Source organism: Corapipo altera, unplaced genomic scaffold (genome assembly GCF_003945725.1).
Source record: "Corapipo altera isolate COAL_440 unplaced genomic scaffold, ASM394572v1 23b, whole genome shotgun sequence".
Taxonomy (NCBI): domain Eukaryota; kingdom Metazoa; phylum Chordata; class Aves; order Passeriformes; family Pipridae; genus Corapipo; species Corapipo altera.
The window spans coordinates 4,965,246-4,981,017 of NW_020884885.1; the positions used below are offsets into that span (position 1 = coordinate 4,965,246).

The following is a 15,772-nucleotide window of genomic DNA, read 5'->3' on the forward strand; positions in this document are numbered from 1 at the left end:
AAGTATGTCTTTGGATGAGTGAGAGGATGAAAAGCAAAGATTTCTGGATGGGAAATAATGGGGTTTGATGGCTTACAATAAATTTTCAATTACATGGTGTGACTAGCCAAAGCACTGCTGGAAAGAACTGTTCATCTGGTAACATTTTCACCTTCTGCTATAGCATAAAAGGCTAGGGCTTTTTCACTCGACTTCCTCTAAAGGGAGAGTCCTAATGAGCATTGCGGTTCTGTCCTTCTCAGCAGGAGGTGTGGATTACAGATGGAGAGCTAATGAAAGCTATCAGATAAAATGAGGAATTTATGCACACTGCTTTTGATGTCAAAGAAAGGCACCTTAAGCAATGAATACTTAGACATATTCATTCCATTTGTGTACTTAAGAATTCATAAAATACTTGGATAAAAACTGACACGTTTTCATGGCTCGGTATTTGGATGTCATTTAGCATCACCCTCCCCCAGTGGAATTATTCTGTGTATTTCTCTGATCAGAGTTAATGAGGAATCTCATTCTACTGTGCCCCCCTCTACACATATATATATATAACAGAAGAGACTGTCCGTAATTTGCAATGTTCGTTATCTCCAGCGGATGCAGGATTGGTAATCCTATGTGCTCCAAACCACATTATGGGCATAGCAGGAAGACTACCAAGGAGTCCCTTTATAGTCTCAAATAAACACAGCTAAATTGAGAAGGCTACATCTAAAAAGGGATGGAAAACCATCTCTGTGCACATCTCTAGCAGTCTGCAGGGACTGAACAATAATCTAGCTATATGCCATCAAGTGAAAACTATTGTGTATGTATCCTTATCATTATACTCTGGGCAGTTTCCAAAACATATTAGAGGCTGCTGAAGGAGATCATCACAGCACTGTGGATTCTGCCAACCTGCATTTGAACTCACAGATTAGTAGTAAGAAGCTCCAAGTCCCATTCTGTGTTCTACTAAATCTAGTTCTGCAGTGAAGCACAAGGGAAATTTAAATTCCTATGCTAATAAAAAATTGCTAGGCTTGAATTAGTTATGAAATGAGCAATTTGCTACTGGTTTTTTTATAGTAAATAGGAATGGGAAAATATTCTTTTAAATCCTTATCCTGTGAGGAAAGACATCAAAAAATAAACAAACCAGTGACAGAAACTTATGGGCAAATGCTGAAATCACAAAATTGGAAGGGAGGGAAAGGGAATGTTTGAGTGGGCTACCATGAGTTCATCCCCCGCATTTTGTTTTAACATTTTTGCTGGTGAAGTTTCTTTCTTTCCACCCAGAAAACAATCACGTGGCCAGTGTCTTCAGATGGCATTACACATGCAGTCATTTACAGAATAGCTTCCAGTAGGCCTCAAAAGCCATCACTGAATTGTGCTTTAGAAACCCATAGCACAGCCAAATTGCAAAATTCTGGTTTTTAAATCCTTAATCAGGCGCTTTTGCTGACTTCAAAGTCTGTTAATTTCTCCTTTCGCTCAGTGCATCTGCGTGTACTTTTCCTTTTCCTGAGATGCTGTTTTCTGCACATTTTTTATAAATACTGCTAATCACATGCATTGACTAAAAAAAAATAGCCAGGCTTGTAAGTTCTTTTTTTCTCCTGGAAAAATGCCACTGGGAAGATCTAACTAAAGTGGCTGCAATGATGGCCACAGCTGGTGCTCTTCTCGAAAGTGGATCCCCCCTCATTGCTCTTGGCTCTGGGCTGCAAAGAGTAGAAAAGCTGGGAGACACTGAAAAGAGTGATGCTCCTGGCACCCTCAGATCATTTTAAAACATCTCATTTTTTTTATTACTTTATTTTGCTTTATTATATATTGTTTATATAATAAATCATATATATATAATTTTTATATATTATATATAATATATATATTATGTATATTTATAATTACTATATTATTGCTTTATTACAGTCTCCTGTTTGAAGGGATGGAGAAAGAAAAGATGAAACCCTGCTAACAGTCTAAAAGCTTCCTGAAAACAATTAATCTCCCAATAAACCCCTAAAGGCTATCTGTCAAGAAGTTAATAAAGATGAAATGTCAGGATGCCACATGGCTGCTAACAACTGCAGGCAGGAGGGGAAATGAGCTTCCAAGCAAAGAAGCACCAGCTATGTCATCCTGCATATGATCACGTATTAAAACCACACTGAAAGTCCAGATGCTGACTTTTGTGTCTCTGCAGACATCTCTGACCTTAGCAACTCTGCTGCTGCATTGGCATTAACAGCACAAAAGCCCATGACAAAGAAGGATGCAGGAAGTACAATCTGCAGGTGTTGGATAATCCAGAGGGGACTGGTAGGAGAAACAGAAGCTGCCCCATGTCCCAAGAGCTGCACAGGTCAGACACAGGCCAATGTCCAGCAGAGGCAAACTGAGCTGTCAGACAACCTTGGAGTATGGCCTCCATCCGATACAGCTCTACTTGTCTATATTTGTTTGTTGGATTGGGAGTCAACCAATGTTTTATTTCCTCCCAGTTTCCGAAGGGCAGATCAGAGCCCTGGAGCAGAGCCCTGGCCCCACTCACTGCCAATGAGCAAACAGTGTCTGCTGACAGCTCAGGCTTGCCTAGGACAGAGAGGGGGAGAAGTGCAAAGCAATCTTCTCACCATGCACCCTCTTTATTGCACAAGCCTAATAATCTAATATTCCCAATCTGTGAACTGCACTACAGACAGCATTTGAAGGACATCTCTCAGTAAGCTTTGATGCCTCCCAGTGGGAGGATGCAAAACATGGGCAGGGTGACCAGATCAGGAAGCTGAAAGAAACAATTTCAATGCTTCAGGATTGCAGAGAGCTACAAAATCCTGCAAGCAGCACTGGTGGCAGAACATTCATGAAACCCCCTTAGCATTTTCTCTGCTTCAACAGCCTCAGGCCTCATACTGTTAAAAGGGTTCTATTTCTCTTCAGGGAAGAATTTTCATGTCTGCTCCATCCATTTAGTCACATATGTTTTTCCCCTGCACCTTCTGTCTACCTAAAATAGATATCCTCACCTACTATGAGATCTTAGTGTACACACTTCATCACTGTCTCAGGTACCTAATGGGCCAGGCAGGTCCTTGATCGGAGCCCTTCTTCCCTGCTCTCCTTTTACATTATTTTTCACTGGTGTTGGTTGCCTGGTAACTCTAACACCTTTGCTTCCTTCAGAGGAATTTTACATGCCCCTGCCCCAACAGGTACTGAAAAAAACACATTATTTCCATCCTGGCTGCTATTTCCTTTTTCATCTGTGCCTCCACACATCACAAAGTTGAAGTCAGACAAGTTGCCCAAGCGTTGACCCCAGGAAATAACCACATAGCCAGGGCTGCTCATCCCTGGGACCAGAGCAAGCGGGAATTAGTGCTAACATCTGAGCTAAGCTAAGGTGGGGAACCTGGCCTATTTGCTGAGCCTGTGAAAAATGATCTCTTCAAAGTGTTCCTTCTGTGCTGGGTAATACTGCATTGTCAAAGGTTATTTGCAAGGTAATTGGACACTGTTTTGGACAGAGGAAAGGTCAAGTTTGGTAGAGGTGACATAAGTTTATGGGAGCCTTTCATCTCAACAGCTTTTGACTGCTTAGTCTGAACAAGGTATTTTCAGAGGGGGGATTTCCTCAGTCACTGCAAATGTGGCTGAGAAGGTGTAGGTTCCTCTTCCTTTCCATTCAGAAGTGGCTGCAGAGAGTGTCATTATAGGCTTCACCTTCTTGCTCTATAGCCTCTAAACTGCAAGGTCCTCTATGGGGTAGGAGTCTACTAGTGAATCAGTGTCCAGCATGGGTTCTGGGTTCTGCACTTTATAGAGAAATCTCATTCTCAGGAGTATCAATTGCTTCTCCTGCAGGAGTAAAAAAATTCTTAGCACAGGTTGCATTAAAAAATTATGGGTTTTCCTACCCAAATACAGTTTGTCTTATACTTGGCTTCAGTATGGTCCCCAAGAAGCAAGGTTGATCCCTTGTGTATCAGAACAATATCAGCCCATCATATTGGTCCTGCATTCTGCATCGTCAGAGACTGAGATTAGTCTTGCTGTGCCACTTCAGAGAAACTTACAGAGACTGTACTTGTGACCCTGAGCTCACAATGTACAAAGCTGGAAACAATGTAGCTCAGCAGGAGGACACTGTCCAGGACATTTTTGCACAAGAGAGAACTCTCCATTTGCGGATATTCTCTCAACCACATCAGCCAAGAGTGGGCCAGTTAGGAATATTTTACACCAGGCTTTGATAGGAAAGAGTAGGTTAAATTAATTAGGCTCACATCACAGAGATTCAACGTCTGCTCCAAATGATGACAAACCTGCACTGATACCAGAGCTTCATCTGTATAATGGAAAGCATCACAGCACCCCTCTGCTTTGTAGATCATACTGAAGTTAGTAGGTATGTGGCAACTTACAGAACATGCTGGGATAGTTGCATATCCAGCAAAGAACTAGTCATATTTTTCTATCAGCACAATGGAGAGTGGAGCCAGGACGCTTACGGATTAGCAAGCAAATTATTTTATTTGATCATTCCCCCCACTCTCATCTCCCCAGTGTTTTAAATATCCCTTTTGTTGAACAGGAAAAAATTAGAATAGCTAGGCAGGAGATACATGAACATATCTGATCTACTGGAGTGTAGCCAAACCAGCAACATCAGGCATGTGTTTTTATAGTACTTAGCAGAGTGGGGCTCCACTGGGAGTCAGAAGCATGATGATGCAGTGATAAATAATGATAATAGGAGCATCAGGAGATGAATACAGACAAGCTAGATGTGCTACAAATCTGTCAAAAATTATTGACATTTACCATCAGCATCCACCACATGACCTTCATAGCTTGATTCCATGCCATGAAGTGTATGTAGACTGTTGTTTGAGGGAAAAAATGGTAAGGCGGGGCAACAGGGCTGTTTCTCCAGGACAGGCTTCCCCAGTATGGTACAAATCAGCAGCAAAGTGTTTCATTCACATATAGAGCACTGCATCTGTAAAAAAATGTATTTCTGCCCAGCAGGAAATGTCCTCACGTAATCAGCTTGGGCTCTGTACTGAAAAAGGACATCATGAGCCTTACTGAGCTGTACAGTCTGACACAGCCATACAGCCCCAAAATAATCCTTGTTTAGTGTCTGACACTTTAGCAAGCCTCTCAATCATTTTAATTTTTTTTTTATTATTCCAAGTTACAACAAGATTGGGATTTAAGGAAGGTAGTTTCCTTCTCTTTTTATATTCGCTATCAGGCCTGCGGTAAAATCAGTATCCTTCAGACTTAAGCTCCAGGATGACTGGAGTATATTTTCCATCTATATTATCTATCTATTCAACTCATTGTTGTTCCTACCTAAAAGCGAAGGTTGAGCAGAGAGGAACATTATGTGGCTGATGACTTACTAGCCTTTGAGATGAAACTTTGGACTCTATTCTGGGCAGAATAATTGATCGCTTCAAACTGATTCTCAGGTGAGTATCAAGGATAGAGAAGAAGTAGCCTGAATTTTTGTATTGCTCATGGGTTTTCTGCTTTCTCATCTATACTGCTTTTATGGCAGATTAAATGTCTCCTCTGTCGAACATTTACATAAGTGGACATGGAAAGGTGTATTTATCCTGTATTTCTTTTCTGTATGAATCTCATTTGTTAAAATGCGTATGTTTATCCATTTTATAGTCCTTTTAATCAAATTTATCAGTACATTTTACAAAATACAGAATACATTAAATGTTGCAAATTCTTGAGTCTCACCGCAATAATCTCAGGTAATGGAAGTCAGGATACATTGACATTCCCATTTGTGAATACCAAGTTTCCAAAGCCTGACTGCCTTTCAGTGCTGATGGAGTGGAAGTGACTATATATGGCATTTGTTTTCCAGACTGTAATTCATCTCCCATACCTATTTTCAATGCAACAGCTTGTTTCAATGACTCCAGAATCCAGTCCTTTTTAGAAGCTGTTTCTCATTTCTGTAACCCTGAGGCCTCAGTCAGTTGAGCAGATAAAGACTGGATTTACGAGTGCAAGTGTATGTCAGAAAATCACCTCTAAAACAGAAGAAAAAAAATTATCAATGAAACTACAGAGGTGTTCCTACTTATCCAGTCCACACATATAACCTTTATATAAAATATTTGCTATTATATAAAAGTGACCTGTTTGCTTTCAATCTATAGATGACTGTGGTGTTATACAATGATCTGATTTGTAATATGAACATGACACTCGGTAATTTTATAAATTTTTACCTTCCTTAATGCAGCTCAAATATCTCATTTCAGCATCTGTATTAATTTTAAAGCACTCTTAAGGCATATGGTAAATAATTAAAAGCTAATTTCTAAGTATTGTGTCCATGCCTGTCTTCTCTTCATTCCCTCATTCAATAGGAAAATGCTAAAAACACATCATACATTTACAAGACGGCTTGAAAAATACACTGACACTGGTTCTAATCACCAACCCCCTAGAAGAGGTGTAGCTGAGAAGCCTCATCCCACCAGGAGGTGCTGCAGGACACGGCAGGGAGGCTGGGTCATTGGGAAACGTGGAAGAGACTCAGGGGAGAGAGGTGGATAGGTAATTAGGCTGAGATGATCGAAGATGTTGTTAAGAAGTTGGACCACCTATCCTGGATCACATTCCCAAAGGTTAATGCCCTGGCATGCCACAGGGGTCAGTCCCTGAAATCAAAAGCTTTGAGACCCCTGTGCTGCTCATGAGCATGCATTCCCCCATTTTGTGTTATCAGCTGATGGGTTTGTGGCAGTATCCCCTGTTCTCATGGGTACCTTTCTACAGAGGGCATTATCTGAGAGTAATTTGAGTAAACCGTACAACTTCGAGGAGCCCTTCCTATTTATTAACATAAGATATATGTATGAGTTCTGTAGGAAGAACCTTTAAAGACAATGAAAAAAAGAATAATCAATAAACTAAACCAAATACTAAGTGGGTTAGCAAGCAAACAACATGAGGACAATTGCAACATACCCCATTTCTCCAAGCAGAGTGGCTCAATTCCCACCATCCCCAAAGCCTCCCAGTACAGAATGAGTGATCTTGCTAATAAGGTCAAGCATAGCTTATTCTACTAACTGCTCTGCATTTTTTAGCACTGGTATTTCTAAGCCTAGCACTGTGACGAAAACAGTCAAATAATTGTACAACTCCATGAAGGAAGGAAACAGCCCAATGAGAGATTTATGTAGGCAGACCCTCATGAGCAAACTGTGCTTAATTGAAAATCAAATTGGCTAAGAATTAAATGAAGTCTGGATACCAAAGTCAGTGAGTAGTTGACAGGACATGCAAGCAGAGAAGCAAACAGAGGCATGGTCAATGAGCAATTTAATAAATCTATATTCATGCAGATATTTTAATTATGGAGGAAAATAGTCCATTTTCTTTCTGTTCGGTCTCTTCAACACCAGGAAGCCTTCCTTTCCTGAGCTGCCAGGACACTCATGCTCAGGGCGAAGAGATTATTGTGACAGCTGTGCACAGACAAGTAGGTCCATAAGGACTGCTCATCTGGCTCTCCTCAAGGCAATTTTGTTAATAAAAGCTGTGCACGGCAGCTTATGGGGAAAGAAACACTTTTTGCAAAGAGTGTGCCAATGCAACAACAGTGTGTTGCAGGAACCACTAAATAAATTTTCTGCAATGAAATCCACAGTGAGCTTCAATTAAATAGTGATAGTGCTCATCTCTACATGTCCACACTGGGACCTTACATTTACAATATCACATGGACCCACTAAATGGGCTTAAAAGGTTTTCATAGATCAAGATCCATTAGAATGTCTGTGCTCTTTGCAGGATGAAGCAATGATGTTTCTTCACTTAGAGTTCATTTAAACTTCCAGAATACGTAGTTATACTGATACCACACCATACTGGCCACCTTCCACCACTGCAGTGTCCTAGGAGATGAGGTCTGGCCTGGAAAGCTGTCCAGATGAGGAACAGAACCATTTTTGCAGCAAAAGAAGAAAGCTGAGAATCTTACATGTGAACTGCAGGACTGATGCTACTGAGATCTCTCACAACTGGTAAGTCTGCAACCATGCTGCCTGGGGCTTTGTGCCCATCAGACCTCACAAGTTTCCTTGTAGCAAATCTGGGAGTGCGTGTTCTCAGGAAAACCTCACATGTTGCACGATGATAAATATTGGGGTTGCACCAATAAGTGTGCCTCTTTCAGAGCTTTTCTTCCTTTTTCTGCTTTTCTGTGAGCAGATCGCCCATACATGTAATAAATGAGCTTAAAGATGTCCACTTTCCACTGCAGCTTTCACTCAAGTGGTTTCACTTGAGCACTTCTTTATATACAAGAATCCCCATGCTCAGAAATGGATCTGTCACTAGGATGAAGTGAGCCGTCTGCTTAGCTGTGCACTGCAGCACCCTCAGCATGTTAGGAAAGAGAAAAGCAAGCAGAATAACTACATCTGACTGGAAAAGCAAGTGCAAATGCATTTACACTGAAATTTGACCCAGGCCCTGCAGTTTACACTTCAAACTCAATAACAGCACAAGCGTATGAAAGGTCAGGAGCATAAAACACCTTCAGCTCACCTCTCTTCCAAAGATAGCATAACTAACTGAGCTGCAGGGCCTGCCAGTCTGCCGACACAGTGGCTAAGTGCTCTCTTAGGGGAGTACCATTTACTGTTTCATCAGCCACACTTCCTGAAATAGCCTGTTTTTCCTCAGAGGCCACTCCTCTGATCACCATCAACAACTTGCAGGGGCTTTTGAGACCAGATAGGGAAACGGTACAAACTTTCCCTTTGACATCAGCCCAGTCAGGTATGTCTAGCACAGTAAGACCCTTCCCAGAGGCCAGGGTTTGGTACCCCTCAGGCATGACAAAATTAGTTGGCATAGCAAAGATGCCATTACACAAGACAATGAAAATGGATGTGAAGTGTAAGACAATCAACGCAAGCCACAGTTTTCAAGGACATTGCCAAACTAGGAACTTTCCAGACAACTTCGCTTGTTGTGAGATCTTAACTCCTTCACACATTGCCAGAACAGGTATTAAAAGGGCAGCCACTTCTCTAGCAGGTCTGCTTGCTCTGTAAAATGAGTGCTCACTGTTTTCCTCTTGCAGTTCGGCTGTAAGAGGGGTTGGGAGTAGCTGTGCCTCACACTATCTGGCAGTTGCACAAAGCAAGCAATTAGAAACACAAGCATCCCCATTTGCTCCCATGTGTCATTTTTAATCTCATAAAGAGAGACTAAGACACAAAACTAAGAGAAATGTTTTCTCAAGTTTAGAGGTAGTTGGATGCATATTTGATGTGTCTATATGTTACCACGGAAGAACTCAGCTGAATGAGAGTAACAACCATATGTGTAAGTTCAATCCAAGGGTGCTGATGTTAGCTATGTAGGTAATGGACAAGTAATGATAAATATGCACTCATCCTGGAGTGCAGTTACAATCATTGCTTGATCATGAAGGTGTAAGCATGGTGTAAAGACTAGGCAACAGTTCTAACATGGACACACAAACTGAGCAGGCTTTACTGCTGGTGGTCGTTGGATGGCGTTTCTGTTCTGACTACCAACAATTCAAGGTTCATGGGGAGTCAGTGCATTTTAGGATTCTTTTTATGTTGTTCAGTAATTCAATTTCCAGTTACGCTCACATACTGTCTCATTAGACTCAAACCCAAGTGACTTACTCCACACTCCTGTACAGATCTGAATGCAAAGTGTCACCTGGTCACTCTTGGAGTTAAATGATCTTTACTAACCTTGAACTACTTGGCATTTACCTGGACAGTAACAAGATGCCAGGCACAAGCAGACCAGCAGTAAGTGCTTCTATGCAGCCTCTTATTCCCCACTAATGCTGCACAATATGCAGTCTCCCAGCATTATGAGAAATGAGTGTCTTCACCTTCATGGAGGATCAGAACAGGCACCTTGCCAGTCACAGTGGAACAACTGATGCACAGTAACTCAAGCCCGTGCTGCTGTGACATAGCATTAGGCAGTTCTGCAGGTCTCCCTGGGGCAGTAGTAACTGTGACAGTGGAGAGAGGGTCTGCTTCCTTAGGGTCTCAGTAAAAGCATTGTTTTCAAGTCAGATCTAGGTCACTGCTAACTCAAAAGCCTCACACCAGGCTTGTTTGTCTGGTGTAGATGTGTCTTCAGAATTAGGACAGCCTTGGATTCTGGAAGGTAAGATACAGGAAAAATAAGGGCTAAAAGATAGAGGCGTGCCTACTTCGCAGTTCTAAATATCGGATAAGTGAGATGTGGGTGTGTTTTCTTCCAATTCTACTCTCTTCACACACAACAGAAGAATCAACCTTGCTGTTCTTTAGTCCAGCCTGAGTAAAGTGCAAGAGTTACCCAGAGCACTGGGGTTCACTGGAGAGATTCTAACTGCAGCTTGTAGATAGGCTGTCAACAACTGATTTTAAGAGATTAAAAGTGTTTCTCAAACTTTGTTGGCAGCATTCCCTTCCAGTGTGATTGTCCTGTAAGTCAAAGTACTCATTTTTAATTAAAGTGCAAAAAGAAACACTAGGAGTGATGTTAAATGGGTTTGATTTGACTTGTTCTGGGTCCATGGCTAAGCCTCTTAGGTAGCAATTTGTTATTGCCTTTATGAAAAATAAAGAATTCAGAATGTTAAAAACATAATTTGAAACAGTTGTTTTAATTCTGAACAGCTCGTCTCTTAAACCATCCGCCCCTTGGTATTATCAGCAAACCTTTCTGTGACAAAGGTGCTGCTTATATATATGCCCAAGGAATGGCTTGTCATAGAGACTCTCATTTGCCTGCAAACATTTCTGTTGACCATTTTTCCTTGATTGTATACTATTCCTTGGAGACTCACTGTAGTCCTAATTAACCATTCTCAGCTAGGCAATCAGCAGGCATCAAACAGCCCAGCAGGATCAACTGACCAATCAAAGAACGCAGAGCGTGGAAGAAAACACAGGCACAATACTCTTTAAGTGGTTTGTTGCATTTGATGAACACTTATAAACTAAGGATCTTGTGTGATAAAAAGAAATTGTTGACTGCAACAAGTGAAATGGAGAGATCAAAGGAATTTATACCAAGGTGGCACCTTCTGTTGCATGTGATTTTATTTCCCTTTCTTCCTTGGGTATAACTGCATAAGATGATCTCCTAAGCAATGGATTTCAGAGGCTTCTCTGGTTTTGTGTTCCTGGGCCTTTCAGAAGCTCTTTCTCTTCTTTTCCCTGTATATGGACAAAAGGTTATGGTGCAGAGCTTTACATACAATTTGGAAATAAATAATGGATGATTGACTAAGCTGGTGACAGACTGTAGCAGCAGCAGCTGTGTATGCTGGAAGCTCGCTGCTGCTTGGGAATTCTGCAGCTGAATGGAGTCAATGAGGGATCTCTTTTCCACCATTTTCATCACAATCAGAAATGGATGAGGCTTGTGCTTTGGCATGAACGACTTGATGAAACAACTCTCACATGGCCAACAGTCCCATCAACACAAATGAATGAACAAGAACTGGACTGAGGCCTTACATGCTGTACTGCTTTCCAAATGGATATCTGGTTTTGAATGTATATAGACTTGCATCCTCATAGTGGCCCTTAAAGTTGCAGTTTATAAAAAGCTCACCTCACAGCATAAATGCTACAGTGAATTCACATTCATCTAGAAGAATCATAGAATGGTTAGGCTTCGAAGGGACCTTAAAGATCATCCAGTTCCAACCCCCTTGCCATGCACAGGGACACCTTCCACTAGACCAGGTTGCTTAAAGCCCCACACAACCTGGCCTTGAATACTTCCAGGGATGTGTTCAGTAGAAGCTTTTCTGGGCAACTTGTTCCAGTGCCTCACCACCCTCATCATAAACAAATGTCCTCTTTATGTCCAATAAACCTACACTCTTTCAGTTTAAAGCCAATCCCCCTTGTTATATCACTCCGTGCTCTTGTAAAAAGTCCCTCTCCAGCTCTCTTGTAGCCCCCCTTTAGGTACTGGAAGGCTGCAATAAGGTCTCTCCAGAGCCTTCTTTTCTCCAGACTGAACAATCCCAATCTCTCACCCAATCTTCATAGGACAGTTTCTCCAGCCCTCCAGTGCCCCACCAGAGCCCAAGTGCCCAGCCTCCTCAGCTGTCTCAGAAGCCTTTCCAGTGTCCTTATAGCAGTATCCTGAAATGCAGGGAATCTGTCCCATATGTCTGTAAATTAATCGTCCTATGGGCAGGCAGAAACAATTGCAGCTACAGGAAGGCTGGAAGAGCTCACAGCTATGCAAGATCCAGTGTTTTTCTCAATATTTACCATTTCACCTAAGAACACATCTCCCAACCACGAACATGAGTCCACAAAGACAATTTTCTTCAGGTAACCTGTGAACAGGAAGTTATGGTTTAATGAGTCACAGATCCTAAAATATCCCTATGAAGCATGTGACCACTGCATAACACTACTATTAATAATAATTGAGCAATGCAAGTGTATGCTTTCAGAACATGCTAAGGAAATCTCAGTGTGGAGGAGGAAAGACAGGAACATCCAGGCAGTTTTAGACACAGCACCTGGGGACATCCAGACAGACAGGCACACCCCATCTATTACAGTATGACACAGATAAGCACATTCTGCTTCTATGGACAAACCCCCCTCACTGTTGGACAGAAGTCAGGCACAACAGCTAATACTGACTAATACCATGACCTCATCTCATGGCATACAGATAATGACTGCAAACTGGTCTAATTTTCTCTGAATGTATGTATGCCTTATTTCACAGTTCAGTGTATCTATATGATATATAAACTTATTTTTTCTGATGCTTTCAGGTTCCTGTCTTGTTTTCAAGCTGGATATCACTAGAGGTGTTGACCAGAGGCAAGCTTGTATGGTGAGTCTAGTGGGCCCCAGGCAGCTGAAATCTAGACCTGAATATCACGTCATATGTTAAATGAAATGTGAGGTATCTCTCAAGTACAAATCTTGTCTGACTCAGAAAGGTGATAGCTTCTCATGTTTTCCCCTAAGTACTATGTTCCCTTTGAAAAAGAAACAAATAAAAAAGGTCCCTTACATGAAGAGTCAATGGGGTGACTATATGACTGGTGTGATGTTTCCTAAATATTTTAGCGCAGCCAACACACTCCTTAACTCAGCTCCTGAAGGAAGGAACTGATGGGCTAAACCGATCTTTACCAGTCATCCCTACACATCTTATGGAATCTTCAAGTTCTCTGGCTGAGAGATCCAGCTCTCAGGTGAGGGATACTGTTTGCTATCAACGAAAAGTCCAAGTTGGCCAACAAACAGCAATCATTCATACACTTCTGTTATGGTCTGGTTTGGATTTACATAGTTGTGGCATTTCTCTTCATAGGCATCAGCAATATCAGGAAGAGAGCTTGGACATTTCTTGAAGAACTACAAGATGGAAAACTCATTTGGGTGCTTAGGCAACATTCGGGACTAAGTCACAGTTTGGTATATTCAGTATAGTTCATAATGTGAGGAGAACCCGGTTTTGTCAATATCTTGTGACCATTTCTGACCACATCTACACCCATATTGGCAGTGGCCACTGACAGACTCTTATGTAAGAAAACATCCACTTTTCACAGCTTGTTTCAGACTTCTGCTGTTGACGGAAGTAACTGGAAGAAGACATCTCAAAAATTCCTTGAGCAGAGGAGGGGGAAGAGTAGGAAACGTCACTTATGCCTCAGCACCCCCTATACCATGTATATCTATGGGCTCAGGCAAACACTGAAAGAGGGAAGCAACATTAACTCCCAATGTCACTTTGCTACACTGCCGTCCAAGAAAACAGTCCCTTCTTCGATAGCTTCTGCAGCTGCTCAGATCTGAGTAATTAATCCTCTGTGGCAATCCCCTTTCCTCTGGCAAAGTCAGCGTTCCAGCGCAAGAGATGTACATTGTCCTTGTGAATTCTCCCGAGCAGCAATCAATAATGGTACAATGAAACCTCTGAAATTACTTAAACTTACCTCGTGCAATATGACTAGCAGACAGACTAAAAAATGTCCCAACAGGAATTTTCCTTCCTTAATATTTAAGTTCCACACACAAATTCCACTCTAGCTACTGTGACTAATATCCACCACCGCCATATCCGTTCCCCCAGGATTTCCTGATTTTAGATCAGATGCACTTTGAGCAAGATTTGTAAGTAATTTATCTCATTATTGGTTTGAGGTATGTGAAAATACTGAGCATCCATTTTCATAAGTAAGATTTCTTGAGGATGTCTAGTAAGGCACCTGGAAATGAAAGCACTTGAAATCATGTTATCATTGCTGAATATTCTAACTCAAATTTCTCTCATGCAAGTATTTACAACATTGTACATCTGTCACACTAAGTATGATGCTATTTGCTTCTCCTTGAGGTTCTGATTTTTGGATTTAAGTGAGTAGATGTATGTCTGTCCCATACTGTGACCACAACCTCAATAAGGTCCAATGTGTAAAGCATTGGTAATAATAATAATAGGTAATAATTGGTAAGGAATTTATTTGCCCTGCTAAAAATGAATTATCCAGGCACCAGTCCCAGACCTGCAGTAGTACCTTTACATGGAGCTGTGCTACACAGCTATCCCAGTTTGCCCAGCACTGCAACACCATGTGCCATCACAGTAGGTTGGACATATTCAAAGAGAAACTCAAGTCTCCATTTTAAAATGTCATCCTAGTTGCAGAGAGAAGCTTGAACACATTGCACCACAGCTCTTTACCATGTAAGAGTTGCATGGGTAATGAAAAGGTGCCTCCCCCTATATTACTGAGAAAAAAAAATCTCACTGTGTTTTCATCCAGCCTTTAATTTTTAAGCACGAGATATGACCTACAAAATATCTTGGAATCCAATTACATCAAACTGCTCTAATATTCAATAAAGACATGGTGTTTGGCCTAACAAAGCAATGCCTGGTGCTGAGCACAGTTCTGCTGTTTGTCTACAGGAGGAGAGCCACTCCCCACTGGTACCCCCCAAACTAGGAGATGTTTCAGGCCTCCGTGAGCATTGACCTGTTTTCAGCAACACATGCCGAAATCCGCTTCAGGAAAATCAAAGTCCCTGAGTGGCTGGTGCCAGGGCAGTTACTGGGACTTGGCTTTTGCTGCACTGATGCGGAGGACACAGGAGGTTTCACTGCCTGGCACTTGTTTGCCTGGTGACATGGAGTACACACACCAAAACACCTTGAGGGACCATGAGCAGATGTCGGTGGTGGATGGCCACTGGTGGGATGTGGGAGAGGCAAGAGAGATGGGGAACTGGGGGTGAGAAGAATGGAAGAGGTGGAATCTCATCCCACAGACAGGGAGGCGAGACCCTCAGGTACAGGCAGGCAAGGCACAGGGTGCAGAAGGGACTCGGCTGTGGGGTCTGGGGACAGCCAAATCCCAGGGAGAGCAGAAGGCTGGGCGGGGGGTCTGTGGAGTCGGCCAGCTCGGGGAGCTGCGGGGCCGAGCCGTACGCCCCTTGCCGGGCCAGCGTGGAGAGCGGGGAGCGGGGCCGGCGCATCCCCACGCCCCGGGCTCTCCCCCGCCGCTCCTCGCTGCGACGGGCGGGGGTCGCAGCGGTGCGGGGGGCGACGGTGCCCGCGGCGGGCGGCTGGTGGCGGGGGCGGGCGGAGGCGGGCGCCCCGCGGGCGGCGGGGCGAGGGAGGAGGAGCGGCGGCCGCCGGAGGATGGGAGCGAGTGGCGGAGCCGGGGAGCGGCGCGGGGGTAAGGCCG

The 15,772-nt window shown here is 42.8% G+C and overlaps 1 protein-coding gene across 1 annotated transcript in view; it reads right to left on the reverse strand.

The window, feature by feature from the left end:
- MAP3K9 (mitogen-activated protein kinase kinase kinase 9) overlaps positions 1 to 15,772 on the reverse strand; it is a 132,017-nt gene that overhangs the window by 1,432 nt on the left and 114,813 nt on the right. The gene's annotated exons all lie outside the window — the stretch shown is intronic.